A 10493-nucleotide genomic window follows, 5' to 3' on the forward strand; every position below is an offset into this window, starting at 1 on the left:
TCTTTTCCTTTCTTCCTCCTTTTTAGGAGAAAAAGAGAAGAAGAGAGAAACCCTTTTCAAGGTTTCACTTGACCTTTATTTGAAAAAGATTTGAAAAATTATCTTGCCTCCATTTTTGAAATTTTACGGAAAAAATAGAGAGACAGAATTCGCTCGTCGGTACGAGGTTCAACCATTTCTGGCATTTTTACCAGGGGTAATTGAACCAAGGATCGAATTAATGCCTTTTGCTTTGCCTAAATTTGTCTAAATGATTATTCTGAAATCCTAAATGCACAAAAAATTATGCTTGTGTAATGAAAATGCAAAGATGTATGCCTTTGAGAAGTGCTTCAAAAATTTTGGATTTTTTCAAGTGATTTTGAAATAAGTTTGAAAAATGGTTCAAAAAGTTAAACTTGATTTAAAAAATCGGAATTTAAATCCAAACTTGGAATTTGAAATGAATTTGGGATTTGAAAAAGGAGATTAGAAATTCTGAGGTTGAAATAATCAAAGATTTAAAATAGATTAGAATTTGAATCGAAGAAGGGAGATTTAAAAAAGATTAAATTTTGGAACTTGAAGTGAGATATTGAAAATGGAACTTGAAAATAATAGTTGAATTTGGAATTGATATTGAACTTTGAAATGGAATTGGAAATTGAAATTGAATTTAGAATCTGAAATTGAAGTTCAAAGAATGAATTTAGAAGTTGAAATTTTAGAGACATAATCTTGGAAAATATAATTTGAATTCAGATTTGGAATTTAAAATCAGAATGAAATTTCAAAGTTGAATTGAACTTTGAAATTGGAATATTGAATTGATTTTAAAATTGAATTTTGAACTTGAAAATGAATTTGGAAATTGAAATTTGAATTTAGACTTTGAAATTAAGATTGAAATTGGATTGGCAATAGAATTTTGAATTTGAAATCAGAAGGAAATTTGAAAGTTGGAATTTGAAATAAGATGGAATTTGAGAATAAAAGGATAAATCTGAATTTTCAAATGGAAGTTGAAAATGATTTTGAATTTAGAAAATAAAAAAACTGAGTTTTTGAAAGTTTATTTCAAAATCACTTGGATTTTTGGAAGATGACTTGAAACAATATGAAAAAGAATGCAATTCTATCCTAAATGATGAATGCTTTGAAATTTATTTAAAGATTGGGATTTTAAAAACATATTTCATTCTTTAATAGAATTGAAATAAGATTAAATCATAATACATTCATGACTATGGTCACAAATGTATTATAATATAATCTATATTTAAATTCTAATAAAGAATAAAATAAATTTGTGTACCTTTATAGGATTTAAAATTAAATTAAGTTTCAATATATCCATGACTATGGCCACAAATATATCTTAAGTTAATTCACATATTAAATTTTGATAAAGGAAGAATATTTCAAAAAAATATGATGATTTTCAAAAGCGACCTAGGTGGAGGTCAGATGTTATTCTATAAAAGATAAAAATCCTAAGTATTGTTCACATTTTGACTATGGTTATAAATGTAAATTATTTACTTAAAATTATTTACCTCTTATTGGAAAGGTGCACGTGCCATTCGTGTTTCACCATTATGGATTTTTGAAATAAAATGAGATAAAACAAACAATTATGAGAATTATATGCTCACATATTCTATTCTAAACTAGAAAGATAAAGATTTCTCATTAATGTCTAATTATTACAACCTTGAATTGAAATTGAAATTGAAATTGAAATTGTAAAATTCCTAATCTAAGAAAGGAAATCATTATTTTCTATATATTTCCTGCAAAAACTGAATTAGCACAAGGTAACAAACAAATGTAAAATGAAGTTTGCAAATATCTTATTGAATTTAGAATGCAAATGATGAGATGTCCATGCATATGCCTTATGCTAATGAAAATTCAATGCATCATGTCTAATAAGAAAACATATATTGAGATGCATATTTAATGCACTAAGCTAACTGGGATATATATTTGATGCATTGAGCTAATGAAAGATGGATATTAAGATGCCTATGTAATGAGAAAATGGATGTTACAATGTATATGATGAAATGCATAAGGCAATAGGTGCAGTGAAACAATGAATGTGCATTATGCCAATGATTGATACACAATTGTTCTAATGTGATATATAATGGAGAATCGCAAGATACAGGGGTGTAGGAAGCCACAACGATTGATCCAATTGATGCGAAAATATAGAAATCACAACAGTTCATTGAACTGCTGTGCAACTAAAAGAAGCCACAACAACTCATTGAGTTGCTGTGAAAATGTAGAAGTCACAACAGTTCATCGAACTGCTGTGCAACTAAAGAAGCCACAACAACTCATTGAGTTGCTGTGAAAAGATAGAAATCACAGCGCATGAATGGAGTTAGTGAGCTATGAAGGCACAAGAAATTACAGTAGTTATGATGTGAAGAACATGGGCTCAATTGGATAGGTGTACAACTAGACATGTACAATGCATAGATCAAACTGGATATATATGCCACCTGACATATATGTAATGTTGGATTGGGAGGGGAATAATACATATGCAGAAGACATGCAGGGGACAATATTCAGTGATGGAGGTAATGTTTCAGTTAACAACCACTGCTTTGAACTTGCCAATGAAATGGCCATTTGCAACTTATTTGTCATGTTGAGGCTTGAACCAAGAGCATGGATAGGTGCAGCAGGGAGTGCTGTGAATGTGGTGTGCTGGGCAACAAATGCTAGTGAAGGTGTGGGTCTTGTGTGACAGATGATAGTGGTAACGTGCTGCTGTGAAGGACTGAAGATGCTGGAGTTGGAGGCTACAGAGGTGTAGTGAGTGTGAGAGGTGTGTACAGGTAGACAATAGTAATGTGATGCAGTGGTGAACAGGGGGTTGTGCATATTGAAATAACAGTGAAGGTTGTGTTGTGAGGAGGTGAGGAGCAAGGTGAAATTATAAGGTGCAACCGTGTGAGTGATGTGAGAAGTGCAACAAATGTGAGTGGTGAGGTAGGTGTTGTGAATGCACACAAGCCATGGCAAACTGCAGAAGTGTTGTATATAAACTTTCATAAATCCGAGATTCATGTGGTAGGGAATGCATGCAGTGAATGGTAGGTGCATAAGGGAGTGAAAGTGTAAAAATGATGTGGCTGTTGGTGAAGTGTATGTGTAGATGCTGGAAGTATGAAGTGTGGATGCAATGATAGCTAGTGGTGTATTGGTGCATAACATTGAACTCTAACCTATTAGTTTTTGCCCCTTTCAGGAGGTTAAGCAAGCATTCATGTCAAGGCCAACACTTCTTATCAGATCTCTCTGTGTGCAGCTATCACTTGATCAACTAACTCCACAACAGAACATGGGCTAATCAAATTTCACTCTGCATCTGGGACGCAAGCTAACCTTCCTTGTATCTTTGTCATAAGAATGTTGGATACCAAACTAGGGAACCTGAACCCTTTTGGATCCATCTACCAACCGCTTAGATTGAAAGGGAGTTGTTAAGCTGACAAAATCATTGAAAACCTGGTTTTTGAATTGCACCAATCTGCTTTTGCTGACACCCAGAAGCATGAACAAATTTTTTTTTAAGGTAGGGGCATTGGAGAAGAAGCCCCTCTGGTTGCAAGTTTGTGCATGAATTGATATTTAGATCATGAAGCTCTGGATAGATTAAATACAAAGTATATAAACCAGAGCAGCCCCATAAGCTAAGCTTCTTTAACTGAGAATGCTTAATAATTAGCTTTTGGCATATAGACTGCAATTTGACAACAAATAATCTCAGCCGATAACCATGTTTGCAGCAACATTGACAAATAGTATTAGCAAATAGGCTTTAGCAAATCCATTGATTCTAGCACACTGACCATTAGGTTTTTTTTTTTTTTTTCATAACCTCTAACCAGTGAATTTCTCACATCATTGAGATAAACACCACAAAGTGATCTTAATTAACAAGTTGATTTCAGCAAAAGGTGAATCAGTAAGATAAACAACAAATTGACTTGCCAGATGACTTCTGCAAATTAATCTAAAAAATAATCATTAAGGTAACTGGGATATACAAAGGCAGCTCTAGAAATCAAAGGGCAATGACAATACCCATGCATACCATCTTCATTTTATGAATATTTTTTTGAATTAACGGGAGCATCAACACCCATCACAAGAGAATTAAAATGATCGGATCAGGGGTAAGCTATATGAATAGAGCTTGTATGTGATCCTAATGAATCCAATGACCAGAGCAAAGCATGTGTAGCAAGTAGGAAAAATTCACCACTGAGCGCCCCATCAGAAGGTAAATGAGGAGGTGATGCTTCTTAATTGATCTGCAATGATATTGTTGGTCAATTGAGTGAACTCAACACCTGCTCACCTTTAACGTCAGTGGGTGTGGCCACGACAACACCAATAAAGTCTCGGACTGCTGGGTATGAGGATGTGACGATGATCCACTGCTACATGAATGAAATGGATGAACAGGGAGAACAAAATGATAGGGTAAAACATGGAGGATGTAAGTGGATATGAGATGCCGATGACAGATCAAAAATGAAAATGAACAGATGCAGAGGATTAAATGCTACGGAAATGATATAAAAGTGATGGAAATGCATTATGAACGAATTCAAGCAAGAGATATGATGAACAAAATATATTCACACGACATAACCGGTTATATAAAATAGGAAATCTGATGTGAACAAGAAATCAAGATCAGCGTGACAATCAAGATCAACAAACGATCAAGATGGAAACAAAAATTCAGAAAAATCAAAAGATGATCAAATTGCTACCCGATTATCAAAATGGAACAGAGCATTGAAGGAAATACAATGTAAATGAAAAACAACAAAACACAAAAAAAAAACAAAAAAAATGTTGGAATGAGACCATTATGTTAATATTTCACATGCGTAGATCAATATTTGCTATATGCAAAATTGATGCTACATGGGTGCTCTAATGGGGGCGATTAAATAGGAAAAGAAGACAGAAATGAAAGAGAGAAGGAGGGGGGAATCCTTACCATGGCCAAAGCTTCAGGGTCAACTGGCTTCTGAGTTGCTGTTGTAGTCTTAACTTCCTTCAACCGACTGTGAAGAAGAAGAAGAAGACATGGGAAAGGAGGAAGGAAAATGGGAAGGAGAAGAAAAGAGAAGGGGAATGGATCAGAGCAATGGAGGATGCAAAGGATGGATCATGGATGCCTTCACAAGCGACCCCTGTGGTCTCTTTTATAACGAGAGACCGTTAGGGATTTTTACAAATCAGGTCCTCCAAGTTTTAAATTTTTTCAAAATGGTGGTCTTTTTAAACAAAAGTTTTTAAAAAGGTGGTGGGACCACTTTTCGAATTTTTTCTTTTTGTGTTTTGAAAGAAAACCCTAAAAACACGAGGGAAATATAAGGGATGGGGTCTAAACAAGGTTTTTGAAACATTTTTATAAAATATTTGTTTTAAAACTTGAGGTTTTTTACAAAAGAAGATTTTGTAAAAATATAGGGTTAAATTTCAGAAATTTTCAAAAACAAAATGGATCTGGATTTAGAGTTTTTAGTAAAACATTCGAGTTTGGATCTTGAAATTTGGGACACAAAAATGAGTGGATCCAAATGGATATTGGATGAACTGTCTGAGCCATTAAGAAAATTATTTTTGTATTTTTAGAATTTTGAATTGAAAATTGGATAATAGGGCTCAGAATTGGATTTGGATATTAGATCTGGATCCAAAATTGGGTCAGTTATGAAATTTGAATTTGGATTCTAGTGAATCCGAGAAATGAATAGAATTTTGATCAGAAATTGACCCAATTTATTCAGAAGTTGGGGGCCAGGTGTAAAAAGGGAATTTTTGATTTTTTTAGAAAATTTGGGGTGTTCACAAATGCCCCTCTTTGCTGCTAAGCCAATTTAAAGTCGAGATTAGTAGTAAAGAAAACACACCAAATTTTAAAAATGCTCCAGTCAGAAAATCTTAACTGGGTGTGGAAGAATTGCTTTGTAAAAGTTTATTCTCAGGTTTGGCACCTTATCCTGAATGGCTTGAAAGAAGACAAAATCCTCAAGAATGAAATAATTGGATAAGAGGAAATGAGAAAATCAAGATGGGACTTTTGGATGAAGGTCCCAAAATGGTGAAAATGGAGATTTTAAAAAAGTCTCATGGTTGAGACAAAAATAAGCTTTTTTGAAAAGGATTCAGGTTTAGCCCTTAACCTGGAAGAGACAAAAATATTTCAAAATGAATTTCAGGTTTAACCCTTACCTGAATGGGGAAGAAATATATGGATTTCTTATCAGAATGAGGAAAACATGATGGGACATTTTTTAAAAATACCTTGTGAGACGAGGCTCAGGTATAATTCTTATTTGAATGGATATGGAAAGCATGAATTCCTTGATGGGGGAAACCATGATGGGGACTGGAAGAAATACCTCATCAAAATGAGGCCCAAGTTTTACCCTTACCTGAATGGGAAGGAAACACCTCAAAAAAATGAGGTTCAGGTTTAGCCCTTAACCTGAAAGGGGATGAAAATACCTCGTGAGGTGAGGCACAGGTACAATTCTTAACCTAAACGGATATGACAATACGAAATATTCGAATGAAGAAACCATGATGGAACCTTCGGATTTTGCACAATAAATCCAAGAGGGGTTTGCAAAAGGAAGAAAATGGGGTTCCCTAAAGCTTGAAAAGGGGTTGATTGGGGCATCTCATTGCTGAGACTGACTGGCTTTTAAAACAGATGACCTTTTGCAGAAACAATTCAGGTTTAACCCTTACCCTGAACGGGAATGAAGATACCCCGTGAGGCGAGGCGCATGTACAATCCTAAACCTGAACGGATATGACAATACAAAATCTTTGAATGAAGAAACCATGATGAAACCTTTGGATTTTGCACAATAAATCCGAGAGGAGTTTGCAAAAGAAAGAAAATGGGGTTCTGTAAAGCTTGAAAAGGGGTTGATTGGGGTGTCTCATTACTGGGATTGACTGACTTTTAAAACAGATGACCTTTTGCAGAAACAATTCAGGTTTAACCCTTACCCTGACAGGAATGAAGATACCTCGTGAGGTGAGGCATAAGTACAATCCTTAACCTGAACGAATATGACAATACAGAATCTTCGAATGAAGAAACCATGATGGAACATTCAGATTTTGCACAATAAATCCGAGAGGGGTTTGCAAAAGGAAGAAAATGGGGTTCCTTAAAGCCTGAAAAGGGGTTGATTGGGGCATCTGTTTTAAAAGCCCAGGCGCTCAGATCATCTATTTTTGCAAAAGGTCATCTGTTTTAAAAGGTATCTTCATTCCCGAGAGGGGTTTGCAAAAGGAAGAAAATGGGGTTCTCTAAAGCTTGAAAAGGGATCGATTGAGGCGTCTCATTGCTGAGACTGACTGACTGACTTTTAAAACAGATGACCTTTTGCAAAAACAATTCAGGTTTAACCCTTACTCTGAACAAGAACTATCTATGGCGGGACAGTGGGGAACATAGGAAAGTGTGCGAATTTGAGAGCCCAGGCACTCAGATCAAAACAAAAGGGAAAGACTTTGAAAACTCAGGTTATCAAATCCTAACGAGGGACAAAACAATGCCAGGATATATCAAAACAGACATCAAGTTCTTGCTTTATTTTGGGATAGCCAGAAAATATTGCCAATAAAATGCAAAAATTGTAGTTGATTAAAAAATGATTGAAATATGCATGTTTAGTGCAAAAAATATTACCTCTTTCTACCTAGAGTATTACCTCCAATTGGGCTAACTCCTTAGAATCAAATTCAAATTTGTGGCTGTTGAGTTTTCTTCAAGGAAGCTATCCATTTCCTTGATATGAAAAGAGAGGAAATATTCTTAGTTTCATGGAAGCAATTGGATAAACAAACATTGATAGAAGAATTTCACATAGATAAAGATGATTCTTGGCACTTTTGGTAGTTTGATATTTGGGGTTTACCCATGATAATCCTTTTGCATTTTTTGAGACATAAAATTCAGCTCTCTTGGGATTTGGCGAGAATTTCATCCCATCAACCTTCAACTTGGCGATGTTCTAATTTTCCTGGAAGGACACCTCACATACTCCTTCAACTTAGAGATGACCCGAGTCTTCTTTGGTCTCAGGAATTTGATTGATAATATCGTCTCTTTGATTGAAATCTCTTGATGATAACATAAATTAAATATCTTTGAGGGCTTGTCAGGAGGTTCATCACAATGACCTTCAACTTTACGATGATCTGAACTTTTCCTGGAAGAACACATCACATGCTCCATCAACTTGGAGATATGACGAGTCTTCTTTGGCCCCGGAGATCTAACTCGTATATCAGTCTTCAACTTGATGATAGTCGAGAGATCCTCTTTGCAGATAGTTAATTGGAGTTTACATGATTGATGGGATTGGGTGGATTCTTTTATCGCTCAGGATATTTCCACTGCCTTATTGCCGAAAGAATGATCTTTAAAAATGTGCCATAGCTATGATTAATATCAATTCAATTATGACCTTTCAACATCATTGAATTTTCCTTCGCCGGTCATATCGAAGATTTATCTTCACCCTTTCGGTTGACCAACAGAAAAAATTTGAATTTTATTCTTTCCGCGCAAAAAGCTTCGCTCTTTTAGAGAGAATATTGAAGGTAACTTGAGGTAAAATTTTGTGCAATAAACTTTTGAGATCAACAACTGTTTTTGTGACAAATTGGCAAAATATTCTAGAAATCTTTGATGAAAGTAATTGCTTCACATCGAATTCACACATCCGTGACTAGATTCTCCTCTTTTTTTCCCCAAAAAGAGACTCAAGCTTGACCCTTGACCTAAACGGGTATGAGAATTCTCCTCTCTTCCCTGAAGAGGAGGTATTAGCAAAACAAAACTTTCGAAGAGAAATTAAGTTTTCGTCAAAACTCTGTAATCTTAGGCTTCTCTTATGGAAAGGTGGCCGGTGGATAAGATCAATGAATACCATAGAGGAACGAGTCCATCACACTATCTCTGAAAAAAGGGTCCTCTACGATGGGGAGGCCAAAATAAGAAATTGGGGGTCACAAAAAGAACCGAGCTTCCGTCGAAGCTCTCCCTAGAAAAAGGCTTCCTTTGTGTAAAAATTGGGTTGTTGTTTTGCAAACAGTTCACGAAAAAATGAGTCTCTTCAAACTCTCCCTGAAAAAAGAGTTTTTGCGAACAATAAAAAATGATTGTATGCACAAGGAACAAGCTCCCTCGAACTCTCTATAGAAAAAGGGTCATTTACAAGAGAAAATGATTGATTTTTGAAATGTTTGGCATTTAACAAAATTTTGGTGACAAACATTTGAAAAAGATTGGATCAGGAGGAATCCAACCTACGGATCATATCTCAAAAAGGGAAATTGGCTCAAAAGGACTCAATCTAAGAACCGTGGAGAAAGTGAGACCAGTGCAAAGACCGACTCTTCGATAGAAGAGATCCTTCCTGAAGTTGGGATCTGAAAGAAAACAAGTCTAAGTCAGAACTCAGACTTTCAAAGAAAAATTAAATTATTTTGAAAGAGAACCCGAGTCGGAACCCAGATCCTCAAAGGAAGGTTAATTTGGAGGAAAATCTGAGTCGAAACTTGAATCCTCAAGAAAAGATAATTGACTTGGCAGAAAAACATGAGTCGGAACTCGGTTCTTCAAAAGAAAAACATTTTTGGAGAAAACCCCCAGTCAAAACTCGAATCTTTAGAAGAAAAAATAATTTGAAGGAAAACTCGAGTCGAAACTCGGATCATCAAAGAAAAAAATAAATTGAAGGAAAACCCGAGTCAGAACTCAGATCTTCAAATGAAAAATAATTTGAAAGAAAACCTGAGTCGGAACTCGGATCTTCAAAGAAAAATTAATTTTAAGGAAAACCCGAGTCGGAACTCGGATCTTCAAAGGAAAATTAAATTGAAGGAAAATCTGAGTCGGAATTCAGATCTTCAAAGGAGAAATAATTTTGAAAGAAAACCCGAGTTAGAACTCAAATCTTCAAAGAAGAAATAATTTTGAAGGAAAACTCGAGTCAGAACTCAGATCTTAAAAGGAAAATTAAATTTGAAGGAAAACCTTAGTCAAAACACAGATTTTTAAAGGAGAAATAATTTTGAAGGAAAACCCGAGTCGAAACTCAGATCTTCAAAGAAGAATTAAATTTGAAGGAAAACTCGAGTCAGAACTCAAATTTTCAAAGGAGAATTAAATTGAAGGAAAACCCGAGTTAGAACTTGGATCTTCAAAGGAAAATTAAATTGAAGGAAAACCTGAGTCAGAACTCAAATCTTCAAAGGAAGAATAATTTTGAAAGAAAACCCGAGTCAGAACTCAAATCTTCAAAAGAGAAATAATTTTGAAGGAAAACCTGAGTCGAAACTTGGATCTTCAAAGAAAAATTAAATTTGAAGAAAAACCCGAGTCGGAACTCGGATTTTCAAAGGAGAAATAATTTTAAAGGAAAGCTTGAGTCAGA

This window comes from Nuphar pumila, chromosome 1 (genome assembly GCF_984573655.1).
Source record: "Nuphar pumila chromosome 1, dmNupPumi1.hap1.1, whole genome shotgun sequence".
NCBI classification, from domain to species: Eukaryota; Viridiplantae; Streptophyta; class Magnoliopsida; order Nymphaeales; family Nymphaeaceae; genus Nuphar; species Nuphar pumila.